Genomic DNA, 15083 nt, shown 5'->3' with positions numbered 1-15083 from the left:
TGAGAGTAGTCAGAGCCCAGTGACCGTTGACCTCCTTCTGACCTGCACCCAGCTGCTTTTGCATTCCTATTGACAGTTATGACACAAACAAAAGCTGACGAACACAGGCCTCCAATGTCATCCAGATAAGATTTATTTACATCTTGGTTATAAGTAGCTGAAAAGACCATGCAAGTTAAGGCACGGATATTCACCAATATGTGAAACCGACACTAGAAAACCTGCAGCAACATAAAAGATCTGCTCACTTGGAACACTTTCTTTTTCTAACCAGGTCTGAACTTTAAAAAAAAAAAAAAAAAAAAAAAAAAACCGTCAGAAAGCAAAATTTGTGCTGTACGGAACAAATTCAGGTCACTGTGCTCACATATAACCTGAACACACAATGGAAGTGGTAGGAGAGAACACCGTGCCTCTGAAAACAACTGGGTCGCCATGAGAGCTCCAACATTCATCAACGCTAGCAAGGACCAGCGGAAGGCTAATAATGTGAACCGGTCATGAACCTGGGTGAATAAAAGCAAGGCTATGATGTAACAATATATTATTAAAAATTGCCTTTTGTAAAATTAGCTAAATGAGGGTGTGTTTCCATGACTCAGTAGATGGTGTATGAAAAACTTTCTGCAGGCTGGAACAATAAAATACATCTGGACTCCCCAAAAAAATGTTGGGATTTGCATGCAGCTTTTTGCCGCCTGTCCCTCTGCACCTGCTGATCAATGTGACGTGAGGATTTCATTGAGTGTTCCTAGGTTCTGTATTCAACAACAACTTTATATCATAATGAGAAATTATGTCATGGCTGAAAGGGAATTTTGCACATAATCCTAACAAATAGGATGCCTATTAGATGTCATTCATACTGCAGTGGGAGCCCACACTTCATTGGATCCCAGATTGTACATTGCATGATGAATCCCAATCATGGCTGATTGAGCGGACAATCTGTGCCTTCAATTGATTGCTCTGAGCTGGATAGATTTGCTCTGACCAGCTCAGCAGTATTCTTGTTACAAATTATTATAACGGTGCTTTTTTTTTGTCAGATGTTCCTTACAAGATAAGCGCTATCTAATTATGACTGACTATCTGAACTCTTGGTTTTGGAACAATATGCTAATTCCTAATCAGCCTGGAGTTATTTAAATTGTTAACATAAGGAAGTGTTCTACTGAACAGATGAGAAACAAGTGTGAATTTCTACAGAGCCCTGGTAATGGCGATCGCTAGGCTCCATACATCTGCCCACGGCCTGCAGAAATACTCCGCTCCCCTCTTGATTCAGGCAGCTTCCCTTCTAATTAAATCCTATTGACTCCCGATCAACCGCTGAGAGGGCTTTAGTCACCTGATCGGGGATTTAACACTTTAAGCCTTTCAGTGGTGCAGCTGCTCAGAGAACACAGTCAATGTTCTAATATCATCACATAAATGATGAGATACCAGAACCAGTGCCTAAAAGAAAAATGGTGCAATCTTGACATTCATGTTTTAAGCCACATTTATCATGAAAGATCTATAGATTTAAAAAAACATCAGGACAAAGATATTTTACTAGTGAATCCTGCTGTTTTAGTCCACTCCACTTACAGTTATGGATGAGCAGTTAAAGGCTAAACTTTGTTCAGCTGATTATCCCCATCTCTTTTCAGATTTCTATGGAAAGATTTTGCTGCAGCAGTTTTGTGGAATACAATGGACATGGTATTCTGGTGATAACGTTTTACACCATGAATATCAGTTGATAGTGAAATTATGCTGTGGATGAATTATTTCATCCAAAGAGTTTTGGATGAATAAATTCTTCAAGCATTCACTTAGGTCATGCAGTAGGGCAGTCATTCTCAACCACGGTTTCTCCAGAGGTTGCCAGGGTTTCCTTAACCTTCAATTTGATGCCCCTTACCTAGTTCCCTGGCAGACACTAATAATTGCATTAGTTGTCTGGGTGGCATTCTGATCACCACTGAAGGGTTTTCTTGCAACAGAGTCCCAATTAATTGGTGTTAATGGGTTCCAGAGGCCTAAAAAATATTTTAATTGGGATAAAAGGGTTAAGAAAGGATCCAGAACAAGACCAGTTATGTCTGCATGACAAATAATATGCTTCATTGTGATTTACAGAGAAAGACATGAGTAACGGTTGGCCTTACACAATGGTTTCCACTGTACAACGAGATTTGACACATCGTATGGAAATTTCAGCAAAGCGACCTTCGTCTGTGAAGGAGACTCATCCAGGTAACGCAGCACCGTTTCCCAGACTGTTTTCTTCTCTTCCAAAAACACACGGCTGGAACGCCCCAGGTCACCATCAAGCAGCCATAGCAACCACGGTAGGGAAGACGACATTTTCTGGTCACACAGCAAAGTTTAAAAATAAACCAGATCTGAAAATGCCAACTGCAAGCTTCAATGAGTCACCCAATCATGCCGGAATGCAATTAGGAATTAAAACAAACAGAGTGCTGAGAGAGACACAGACTGTGCTGTGAGTCTGGAATGTGGACGGTTCAAGGGAACAGAGTGTAAATGGAACCCCCCTTCCGTATCACACGTGTCACCTCTGGTCTATGGTGTGCAGTGTTAGGGTTTATTCACACACTACAGAAGCCATAGATTGGCAGTCAGTGATTTATGCAACAATTCATTAACAAATTTAGGTGTAAACACATCATTTTCTAACGGTGGTGAAAAGGCAAGTTTTTTTTTCTTCTTCAGGGGAATTACAGGTATTTTTAACGCTTCACAATTTTTATTTGTATTTTTAAAATAATTAAAATGTCTTGAACAGAACGAAGAGCAATAAGTGCATTGCAATCAGATTTCAGACATTAAAAGACAATCTTCCTAATGTAATAACAGCCAGCATCATTCAACTCCCTTCCTCTGAGCCTGGGCTTTATGGATCCACCCCTGGCGCTCATGGTGGTTGTGCTTTACTGTTCCTTCCGGTTGTATACCTGAGTTGTTGTGGATGCCACTGTTGCAGGTTTTTGGCGCTTCTGGTCCGTTTGCACAACGCTGGAAGATCAATGGGAATTTTTCTTGAATGTAGCAATGCAACTGGCCAATTCCTGGTAAAAAGACCACTCCTGGGCTCTAAGGAATCAAGATAAATCCTCCTGCAGAATATTTATATATCTATACAATTGAAATGTTTGACGAACAGGAAATTATAAGTACAAAAACATTTGTTAGCAAAGGATAAGAAAATAAACCACTGGACATGGAATGATTTAAAACAGTCATGTAACCAATAGAACATTTGTATAATATGAACATGTTATGTCAATACTATACAATGTGTATTTGGAATGGCAAAACAATTGGCAAGTTGGATTTTCCTTTTATAGAGAAGGCAGAAAGTCAGCAAAGTCTCGCTAGAACATCATGATCACCTAATTATAAGCTGTACACAAAGAACTTATGAAAATCAATGATATGAAACAACCAACGTTATTGAGAAATCTCACAACAAACACCGGTTGCATCAACCAGAAGAAAACTCCCTAAACTCTTCCTACAGAAAAACGAGATCAAGGCTGGAATATTAAAGGAAGGAAATACTATTCATTGCTGTCAATAAAGGGAATATATGTGGCCAGCTGGGAAGCAGAAAATAGAGAATACGGCCAATAATGTGAGGCATGAATGTGGACATAGACAGTACAAGCTCCTGTATCTAACTTCCAACACAAACAGCCAGCTTTTTCAATACTCCTTTGTTCGATCTTGGGTCTCTTTATAAGTATTTCATTTAACTGGGTTTGCTGTAATGCTACAAAACGAAAATTCTAACAGAGAGAACCCTCTACGAGCAGCTGCAGCAAATGGACTTATCTGTGAACCCAAATGTAAAAACCTAAGTAGGCATACTAGAGACATGTTATTAATGTGTTTTGGGTGTTCCCATTCATTTCTGAACTACCCATAAAGCATATTCATGCAGCAAACATGACACCTGTCCTTTAAATGCCTGAATCTGAAGTCTGAAATGAAGAAAAATAATTATGTCCGGTTACAGAAAACCGACAGGTTACTTTTCATAGGGAACTGAAGTCCTGCTTCTACAAAGATGGACAAACCCATACAGGGACAGATCAAAGTACAAATAGCCAGTAATGCTGCCAGAGCCTACAGGCAATTTAAGAAACAAATCTGATATGTTCAGGTCATCCAATTCCTGCAACAGAAGAATGTAAACTTCTGAATGTCCATAACATGAATCCCAGAATGGGTGTATGAATAAAAGCAAAGCCATATGCATGGAGTTAGTTTGAAACTAAGCTGGCACAGTACCAATGGGTATAAAGGGAAAGCACTTGATTCCCATGACTTCTTCGCAAAACACCTAAAAATATCATAAAGCAGAAGGAATTTCAAATGATCTCTGGAAGTCTGGTTGAACCCGAAATTTGTATCAGTGGTTACCATAGTACCAATACAAAACTGGTTCTGGCAATTTTTAATTTATGTTTTACTCATCACACAGTTTATTAACCCTCCAGACAATACAATACATTATCCTATGCTGCCAGTATGCATATTTACCATACATACAAATTGTTTTGTAGTTCAAGAAAAGAACGAGAGATCCAATTAAACTTCTAGAGTTAACGCCGAGTGTGAAGAGAACATCTCCGAAATTCTGACAATCTTTTTTTTTTTTTTGCAGACATTTAACAAAACACTTTTCATGGTTTATTTAACACGACACACTTTTCCAAACGAGCCCATATGTGGGAGAAAACAGTAGGTTATTAGCTGATAACAGAAAGCTTACAGTAAAAGAATTGAGGAGGAGACAAAGAATTGAAAATATGGGTATATTTCTATAACAGTATGTAATGATGGTATTGTACCAGAAGAACATATGTATCGACTCACATAACTTCGTTCAGCAAAATTACCAGACAACTGCCATGACCTGACACATATGTAAGCCATGCAAACAGCACAGAAGCCGAATATATGAAGAGTGAATCGGGCAGTAATGGCATGTTAAGAAGACAATCAGCTTGTCTGCAAAAATGCCTTGTGTCTTGTGCGTGGCCACAATATGCCAGCATATTACCCATTGAAGTATTTATATATTGAATTAGAGCAAAAATCATGTATGGCATTGCCACAAAACAAAAAGAACACGCACGCCATAAAAGCAATGAGAGCCTAGCTCAGCTCAAACAAGCCAATTCCACTTCTGCCATTCCAATACAAAACATTCATTAACAGAGAAAGCAACAAGAACATCCCAGATCTCTTCCTGCAGACCTAAAAACAATAGGGATACTGTTAGTGGTCAATTTACTAGGGGGAAAAAAAAAAAAAAAAACACAACTGACCATTTCCATCAAACCGTCCTAATTACATAGAAGGTTTATGTCCATGAGAATTCATTCAGATACAAAGTAGTTTACAAAGTAAACTTATATGCCTAAATTTTAGCTGGCCACATAGGACTCAAAAATGGCTAAAACTGCAGAGGAGTTCATGGCCATATCAATCACGGAATAATGTAAAAGATGTACACGTTCTGTGGCTGGAAAGCTCAAATCATCAAGTCTTGGCCACTGTGTTTGATTTTTTACAATACTGTGCATAATATTATGGCCAAACATCTTCACTTTGGTGTCATCCCGTTAAAAGAACATTATTCCAGAAGTTGTAGGGTTTATTTACAAGCAACTTTGCAAACCTAAGCTGTGCTGCCATATTCTCTTTAAAAAGGAGAAGTTTCTCCTTGAATCACCTCCAAACAAGCCATACTTGAAACATGCTTGCTTGCAAAATACATAGAAATAAGTTACGACCTTCTAATAAAAGGTATTAAAACACATGCATATACACACAGGTAGGTCCATAAATATTTAGACAGGTTCAACTGCATCTGAGTTGTTTCCTTTAAAATTAATTGTAGTAATGTACAGAACCAAAATTAGAAAAAAATGTATGTATGTATGTATGTATGTATGTATATATATATATATATATATATATATATATATAATCTTCTGTTAGCTCAAATGGGAGGGGGCAATGTTAAGATAATTACAATACATTCTTCAGAGCGAGCCAAAAAGGTGGAAACCCTAGAAACAACATTATTGAAAACACAAACTAGTATAGGAGGTAACACCTCAATAATAACACACAATGAAAATACACCGTGCTTTCCCTGTAAATACTAGAACCATTTCTGTACCAGAACATTACATGATGACGTGAGAGTAGCCACCACAGGAGAGTGTTTTAAAACTCTGAAATTTGGAAATGAATGAAGAAAATTTCCTTTACAGATTAGAGAAGTCCTCTTACAAAGGTGACATATCCCAGCAAAAGTGTTTTTTGCTCTCTGAAACATATTATTATATCAGAACCACTAAGGAGGGAGCAATGGGCTGGTAAAGAATAAACATACATACGTCTAATTAATTCCATCAGCCTGGGTCCAAGGCTTAGGATACACATAGAACACATCAAGCAAAGGAGGCACAAAATTATAGAAATAATATAATGCAACATGACTGCTACACAAGCCATTTCACAGTTTAAGGAGAACCAGCCAGGAAACCGCTTCTCTGTCAGCCAGTTTTTCATGATTCCAATGCCTGCCTTCCAAAAGCATGACTAGTTCCAGAGCAATGACATTCCTTTTTTGGAACCTACTTCAGCACCATTTTTTTAGTCAGGCAGGAAATGCTGGCATCTGACAGGAGCTGGACCAGGTATTACTTTTACATTAAAATGTAGAATTCTAGGTTGACTTTAAAATGTCATACCTAAAGTTAGGAATTGCAATTGAGTCTGCACAAGACAATGGACTTCTCGTGATGCTGCACCAATTGGTCCAGCATGGTCACATGCTCCTCCTTACCTGGATTTACTGCTCTGATGTTATTAGAGCAGCATGGTAGTTAGGAACGGTCAGTATTTGCTGCTGTTGGCTCATTCTGAATTGGAGAAAACCAGGTTTCCTCTACATTATTCATATATTCAACCTGCAGTTTTCAAAAAATGTTTTTTCCATGCCTAAAAAGATGGATCTACAGCCAAATCTGTTACATGTCATGGTGCCCAGTATAGATGAAGGCCGGTCTGGTCATGATCACAAACCTATAGCCCAACAAAAGTACAGGTACGTTCAAACACAGAAACCTTTACATACAGAGCATTAGCTCTTTACATAAACAAACTGACACACTAGTATAATGTACACATAAAACACATGAATGTTGATTTTGCTGATGAGGAAGACTGTGGTATATTTTGAGAAGATCCACGTTATTAGATAACTACTTCCCTAATAATGATATCTGTCTGAGGCAGATTGCCATCATTTGGAAGCATCTTCTAGAATCTAGACAATTAGATTCAGACATTTAATAAATGAATTGTGGGACATTAGTGAAATGAATCATTCACAGCTTTAGTTACAGAGAGGAGTCTTTACACTGTACTCCATGCATGTACAGACCACAGAGTCACACCAGAGGTTCAAAGAGAACCTGTCACGATTGCAGAAAAAAAAAATAGATATTGCAGGTAGCTGCAAGGGGTTTGCATGTTCTTCCCATGTTCATGAATGTTCTGCAGGAACTCTGCAGGTTTCCTCCACAAGCACAAAAACAAGTCTAATTGGCTCCCTCAAAAATTGGCCGTGGTGTGTGAAAGTTAGACGCAAAGCACAGGCTGTCAGGCACCATGTGGATTTGTGATAATAATAAAACTAGAATTACTAAAATCTGCAGGCAGGAGCAAAACATTAGGTATTCTCTATGATCGCTTTCAGAATATTTTCTTTACATGAAAATGTATGTATTGGCTTGCAACAATCTTTTTCAAGTTGCCAGCAACTTCAGGAAGGTTCAGTTACTTAGCACAGCCCTCCCCCTCTTTGCTTGCCAAAGCCATGCCTTCTTCGTAGAGTCCAACAGGGCTCTGCTGGTCCAGCTCCTCAAACCCTCCTCTTCATACATATATTTATATGGCACCTGGAAAAGGAGTAGAGGGATACTATACAGTTCTGTTAAGTGACAGCGCAGAGTCTGATTGGGCTGCTGACATCACATCCAAGGAAGCTTTTACCAGTAAACTACAGAACTAAAATATGATACATGCACAAATATATTTCTATGGGCAAATTGTTAATAAAATAAGTTGTCTAGTGACATTGTCTCCTGAAGAATAAACTAAATGCCACCCAAGTGACACATACCCCTCACAACTTTTTCCTAATTCCAACCCTAAAGAAGAGGATCTCCAGCCTCACCCTTACCCTACCCTTTACATTTCACCAACATTATTCTCACCGTTAACCCTTAACATTAACTTTTTACAGCAAACCTGTCCAAAAAATGAATCTAAATTGCACTTCAACCATAACTACATAGCATTTAATAAAATGGTAATCATAGTGGACCATGCCTGCATATTGCACATTGAATGGCCACTTACATTCCTCTCTGAAGCCCAGGATCCCCAGGTATTACTTTATTAAATACTTAACAAAGTTTGAAATTACATTAGGGACCCATTTGCAGTTTTAACACTGTGATTAGTTACAGAAAAGCTGTGATAGGGCATTCCATTCATTATAGATGAGCTACCAGCACATAATGTAGCTACAACCAGACAGAACCCAGCTCACCAAAACGCATGATAGTTGTGGTTGTTGGAGCGGTTCACACTCGTCCAATGCGTTCAGGACCATTAATGTTGTATTAGGGTGGTCCATTCATTTTGGATAGGTTGCCAATGAACCCCTTTTACAGAAACACAATCTTTGAACCTAATCATCCATCTCACACACGTATAAGCCTTCACACTGTACATTTACGAATATCTACATTAACCTTTCTCCACCTTTTTAACACAGTCAACTCTTGTAATAACTTCCAGGTCTTCAGGGAACCCCTAATATAAATAATATATAGCCACAATTTACAGTATATTAGTGTGGTGGTCAGTGGGAAGAATGCCGCTTACATTGCTGGCCAGCGAGAAGAATGTCAACGTTACAGATAGCCAAAAAGATTATTGCTCACTTAAATTAACCTGTGAGACACAATTTGCTTATTGCTCAAGCAACCCCTAGCAATCTCTGGGGGAACCGGAGGGTTCCACAGAATCTTGATTGAGACACACCGGTCTTCATCCTAACGTGAGTTGGCCCAGGCTGATAATGCGAAGCTGTGGGGAGCTGGCGCTGTAATTATCCAACTCATATAAATACCTAACCCATAACCAATGCTTTAAAGCGGACAGGACTCCCAAAATCTCCATGCACAAACATTATGGTATCTGCAGTCTGTAACCTTCAAAAAAACACAAGGAAGAAAAGAGGCAGGGCTTGTCCTAAGCATGAAATCTTCCTCCGCTCTGTTTACATCCACATACACCCAGTGCATACATAATACATCAGCTCAATATATTCATTAACACTACCTACATAGACCAGATGGAAGGCACAATGCTAATTAATCATCCTCAGTAACTGGGATGGGATAGGCAAAAAGCTAAGCAGTGTGTGGGAATTTCCACTGTCACCCCCTCCTCATATCCCTGACAAGAGCAGAGAGGGGACTGTGTACACCACAGATGGACTCATTTATTAAAAGGGACAGAGCACAGAGACATTCCCTCAAGCAACCAGTGAAAAATCTAATAATTAGTTGCTGTACCTTACTGAACATTATTTTGAAGAAACAGAATAATGGTTTCCACTCCCATGTCCCTTCCACGCCCCACAATCGTCCTGGTAGGTTACATGGCTTCCACCCAGTTATCTTAAATTGATTGTAAAAGGACATTAGTGGGTATGTTGTTCAGGGGTAAAGCCTGGTGTGAATGCTGCAATGTTGGTGTTATATAAACAAATAATCCCCAACGCTTTCTATTTCTTGCCTGGAGTGTAAAGTCTATTAAGAAAACAAACCCATATAATGCTCATAGCACTGTGTCCAAATCACAAACCTATGGGAACCAATCAGAACTCATCTTTTACTGCAGCACCCTGAGATATTAGGGACAAGAGTTTCCATTGGCAGTAATGGGTACGTAAGGACTCAATGCAACGCCCTTCACAGTCATGAAAATTAAGCCCAAAAGCCTTGCAAACACTGACATTGCAAATGTTCCAAACAGGGTAAGAAATGAACTGTTCCACTTGCACAAAAAATATGACAAATCCTGTATAAATATGCTGAATTTTGTCCAAAAAAAAAAAACAATACCAGTTTGGTAATTTCAGATTAATCTAAAGCAGCATCTCCTACAGACAGACAAATGAGATGAAATCAAATAAAAAAACGAGCCAGACATAACAAATTCTTTAAAATAGAACCAGAAGTGGCGGTGATGTTATTTTATCACCCTAGCTGTACCCGGCACCGATCTGCCAAACAGAGGGTAAAAGCAGCATCGCTGTACGTTAAACAAAAGACTGGGCTGAATTCTGTACCAGGCGTCTGTGTTAATCTGCATAAAGGCAAGCAAAGCTGTGCCTGCAAAGATTAAAATCCATAGAGGATCAGAATGTAAACACAAGCAGATCTAAAGAGGGAATTTCTCGCTGTCATACCTGATTCAAAGGGCAATGCTAGGAGGCAGGGAGAAAGGGGAAGGACAGCCAGCTAGCTGCAGCACAGCCTGGGTGACATTCAGGATCCTGGTACTTACAAGCTGCTGGTGTTCACAGGGAGATCTCTGGGCATTGTTAATGTGAAGCTTGCAAGTACCTGCGTCCTCCTGCACAGCTGCTTTGACCTTTCAATCTGCAGGCAGAATGCTCAGTGTGCATGTTTCATCACTTCCTGCGTGCAGCTCACGGTAAGGTCATTCCTGCACACTGCAGCAGCAGCAGCAGCAACCAGTACCCAGCCCCCTTCTCCTTCTGCCAGCACAGTGACATGTTTACATATTGCAGCAGAGAGAAGGCAAGCCCTCCCCTTCACAGGTATAGGGACACGTCAAAACTACTCCCTCTGTCTTTTCCAGCTCACAAATTGTTCATTGAAGCCCTGGCCTGGAAGCTGTGCAGAAAACAGGGATTGAGCAATCGCAAGAGGCTTGGAGATTATGTATTGTTATTACTAAACACAGAAAAATATTCAGATTGTGCTAGGATGTGAAAAGCAATACATCTCAAGTCAAAGGTTTTATAGGGATACCAACATGTACAGGATAAGATGAGCCATACACAATTTGTTCTAAGACCTAACCACACAAGATCTATTTACATTAACTACACATAATTGTGTCAGCCAAGCATGCTGGCTTATAAATGGATTAAATTGCTCCTTGCGTCCCCTTATATCAGGAATAAAGGGTCTAAAATGTGTCCCGCAAGAAGAAACGGGGAAAGAGCATACACACTTCATATTACGCTGCAGGCTGGATGACTAGAAAAGTTGGCAATAATTACATCAACATCCATTTGCATTCATTTTCACATGTCCAATTCTTTGGAGGGGTTCCATATAAATGGCAAAATTAAGTAATGCCCTAATAACTCATGTCAAACAAAAGTACCAGACCAGCAAGAACAAGGCACAGAAATCTCTACTGGAAACTCGTCCCTAAGAGCACTGCCAGTGAAGTAAAAATGAATACAGTATGGAAATATACTGCTAACCCAGTGTTCAACCTAAAAACTTTCTTAAGCTCATTGGGAAGAAATTTTAGGCGGCTGGTAACCCAGCTTATCAGTAATCACCCAAAAACAGCCGGGTGACAGAAAAGTGGTGGGTGGTGCGCCCAACTAAAAGGGGCCGGGGAGAACACTGAAACCCATCCCACATTGCCAGGTCAGCAAGAATGGATAGAAAAGGTGTACATGAAAGCTGAATATCTTGCCTAGTCCATTTAGGTTTTTAACCTCATAAGCCTAACAACTTGTTACAATGTTAACAATTACATTTATATAAACACTGTATGTTGCAGGGAAGCGACTGGCATTTATTACAATGCACAATTATAAATGATTGAATGGCACCTTTTTCTGTTCTCTTGACTCTCAGACTCGGTATTAGTATCAGGACTTTAAAAGAACTTACTGGTGGGCTATAGGTTTATTGGATAGCATTAGTTTGATATGCTTCTGAGAATGATTAGCTGGCACACCTGACCTGTGGTTGATCTGCTCCTGACCCGCTTTAAGCAGGTTTTGCTTCCCAAATAAGTCTATGGAAATGCAAAATCTGACAAAGATAAAAGCCAGTCCATTCCATTCCTAACCTGGTTAAATAAACTTTCCAGCATTCTCTTCAACCTGAAACAAAGTTCATATACATGGATAGATTCTCACTATCAGGTAGTTCTCTGTCCAGTAACATTTTTCTGAAGCACAATGACCTTACTACACCAGCCCTGGGGTGTCGGGCAGTCTTTCGAACAAGGTCTTCATTGTTTACCTTCCACCTTTATTGCATCAGCGATAAGCTTGAACTTTTATAGTCACAGGCAGTTGTGGCTATAAATATGTCACCACAAAAAGGACTTTGTCCCACCGCAGCAATGTGAGGAAGAGCGGAGTACAAGCCGGTGAAGCTGCTGACAATTTAATAGAAGGTCTGTTTATAGAAAAACAGTGGTTTGACATTTCATTCAATAAGAGATAACCGCATACCAAGGTTGCAGACAAACATATGATAATAGTGCCGATAATATTATTTAAAAAAAACATAGTTTAAGGTTTATTATTGGTGGCCTAATAGGTAAAGGGGATCAAATTGGATTTCTGATATTACTAGGGGGGTGCACCTAATATTTAGTGTATGCAATACTACACAAGAGACAGAGCGTCACGAGACACAGAGCGCAGGCACACAACATGAATGGGGCCTGGAGACATTCAGCAGCATAGAGACCGTAGACATGTTAGATGTGCGTTCTAGGGATCACTGCTATACCGTCCTTATACAAAATATGACCCTACTACTGACATACCTTATGATAAACAACTTCATATGTGATATTTATCAGTTACAGTAGAAATGGGAGCTGCCAATTCTTACCAGTTTTTGAGGTAACAACTCCAGACTTTCTACTTTATAACAATTTCACTTCTTATTAAATTACTGACTTGCAGTACAGGTATTGAAAAACTAAAATATGCACATGCTTGTTTCAGACCAGTTACACATTAAGTACTCGAAGAATGTTATGGCTTCCTTGTCAAAATTTCATTAAAACACTATTTTCTATAGTTATTACAGTGGTCTAGTGACAGCACGGGCTCTTTCTTGTTTGGTGGCAAATACCAATGTTTAATCCTGGGCAGCAAGCAGCTGATATCACACATGTATGTGCTACTCCATTCAGAACAACTGAGCCTAGGGGGGCATCACGGCATGTCCCCAAATTATGGCTGTGTAACAGAAAGAATCCAGAAACATTATATATCACATCAGAGGTTAGGATTAAATATTGTAACCACCAAAGCAATATATTTATTTTCTAGGTAAAGGGTCACACTATAAATAATGGGGAGCTGCTTCATTCCATGCCAGCCCAGGTCTGTGGCTCGTATTGCAGGTGTTTTGCTGAAAAACTAGGATTTTCTTGGCCAAAGTGACTTCACCATTGCCAATGAAAATATTGTTGTTAGACACCTGGTGCACTAGTGATCACTAAACATAATAGAATATTCAGGTGTAACGAAGATGAAGGATGATGGTAGTCATTCAAACTAGAACACTGGAAACTTTACATGGTAGAGAAGAGGTGGGGACAGCTACATATTAAAGGTGTGTATTGTAGACTTTTTCCTAAAACTGCCGGGCTTTATGTTTATTTAACTAGTTTGGTTTCGGACAGGTCATGTATTTCTATGACTTTAAAGAACACCTTATAGGCTTCCTATTTTACAGGCAATAAGCCTGACGTCAAAGAGAAACTAGTTTTGGTTCAAGTTTATTGATTCTTGTACTACGAGTAAAAACGTGCCAAGCATCTTCTCTAAAAGAGCATTACATCAAACAAAAGACTGTCAGGTGACAAGTCACAACACAGTCAGGAGGTGATAAAAACGGTTTAGACAATTATGTCATTTTATATCACCCAACATGAAACTTCAAATCCATCAAGAATGTGTGGAATATATAGATGATTAAAGGACCAGCAAATGTGGACATGACAGTATTCCTATATACAGAGCATGAAATAGGAAATATGGGCATCCAATATGAACTCCAGTCTTTCCTTTAGTCTTGTACAATTGTACTGCACTTTTATGGCACTGAGCTATCATAGTGTGCATTAGAAACTACAGCAAGTCAGATAAAGCCGGAACTCATTTCTTGGCTTGATATCTTCAACATCATTCGACCCTTTTCCTCCCTAAATTAATGGAGAAAGAGATAGGTAGATTGTTGGAAGGGTAAGCAGTCTGCAACTAGGAGACAAGTCTGTAAAATGTAGAGCCCAAGCATATAGATAGGGAATATGACATTACCAAAAAGTAAGATTATAAGCAAAACCATCAGATGAAGATGGTGGTGTTCGTTTTTTCTCTAAACAGGTTTATTTATCTTTACAAATCGCAATCATTTCATCAATTTAAACCAGGACATCTGCGGTTTAATTTGGGGATGGAAGGCCCAATGCTTTGGTTATATTCTGTTTGTTTGCCATTGGGTAAAAGTTAGAGTTATGGACCCATAAATCCTTCTGGTTTTCCAAGTAGGAGAGTTATACCAGGATCTTGGTCTACAGAAATTGGCAAGACGTTATATATGCATAATAGGACTGGTTCTTGGACATTATGTCAATTAGATTTTTTATGTTGGCCAGATCTGTGCCCGGTACTCCAGCCATAAATTACTTCCTAGCTCGTCTTTCCAGATATTAGTTATGGAGGCTCATTGTCACATATGTGTAATATAGGGCAGTCTGCACACAAATTCAGACTGAGTAGGAATGTTGACTCTTCTAGACTGGCATCCGCCCATCAAGGTATTTTGATATTTGTAGAACTCTTCTAGGATCAAGGTTGAGAGCTCTTGAGAGAAGTACGAAGGCAATACAGCAAGACCGGTAGCTATGTTATAGGTTAGAATTTCCACAAAGATCCGGTTAAA

General features: G+C 39.3%; 1 protein-coding gene across 5 annotated transcripts in view; it reads right to left on the bottom strand.

Annotated features, from left to right (window-relative positions):
• The window catches only part of PACSIN2 (protein kinase C and casein kinase substrate in neurons 2), a 53856-nt gene that overhangs the window by 21793 nt on the left and 16980 nt on the right, over positions 1 to 15083 (bottom strand). For 2 of the 5 annotated variants that reach the window (XM_072400310.1, XM_072400315.1), the window contains exon 1: positions 10684 to 10839. The exons of 1 other annotated variant lie outside the window; for it this stretch is intronic. The gene's annotated coding sequence lies outside the window, so the exon portion shown is untranslated. Of the gene's footprint in view, positions 1 to 10585; positions 10892 to 15083 lie in introns of those variants that run through there. 2 more of the 5 variants (XM_072400312.1, XM_072400311.1) reach the window with 2 other exon arrangements.

This window comes from Pyxicephalus adspersus, chromosome 2, assembly GCF_032062135.1.
Source record: "Pyxicephalus adspersus chromosome 2, UCB_Pads_2.0, whole genome shotgun sequence".
NCBI lineage: Eukaryota > Metazoa > Chordata > Amphibia > Anura > Pyxicephalidae > Pyxicephalus > Pyxicephalus adspersus.
This window is presented reverse-complemented; position numbering and strand designations above follow the sequence as displayed.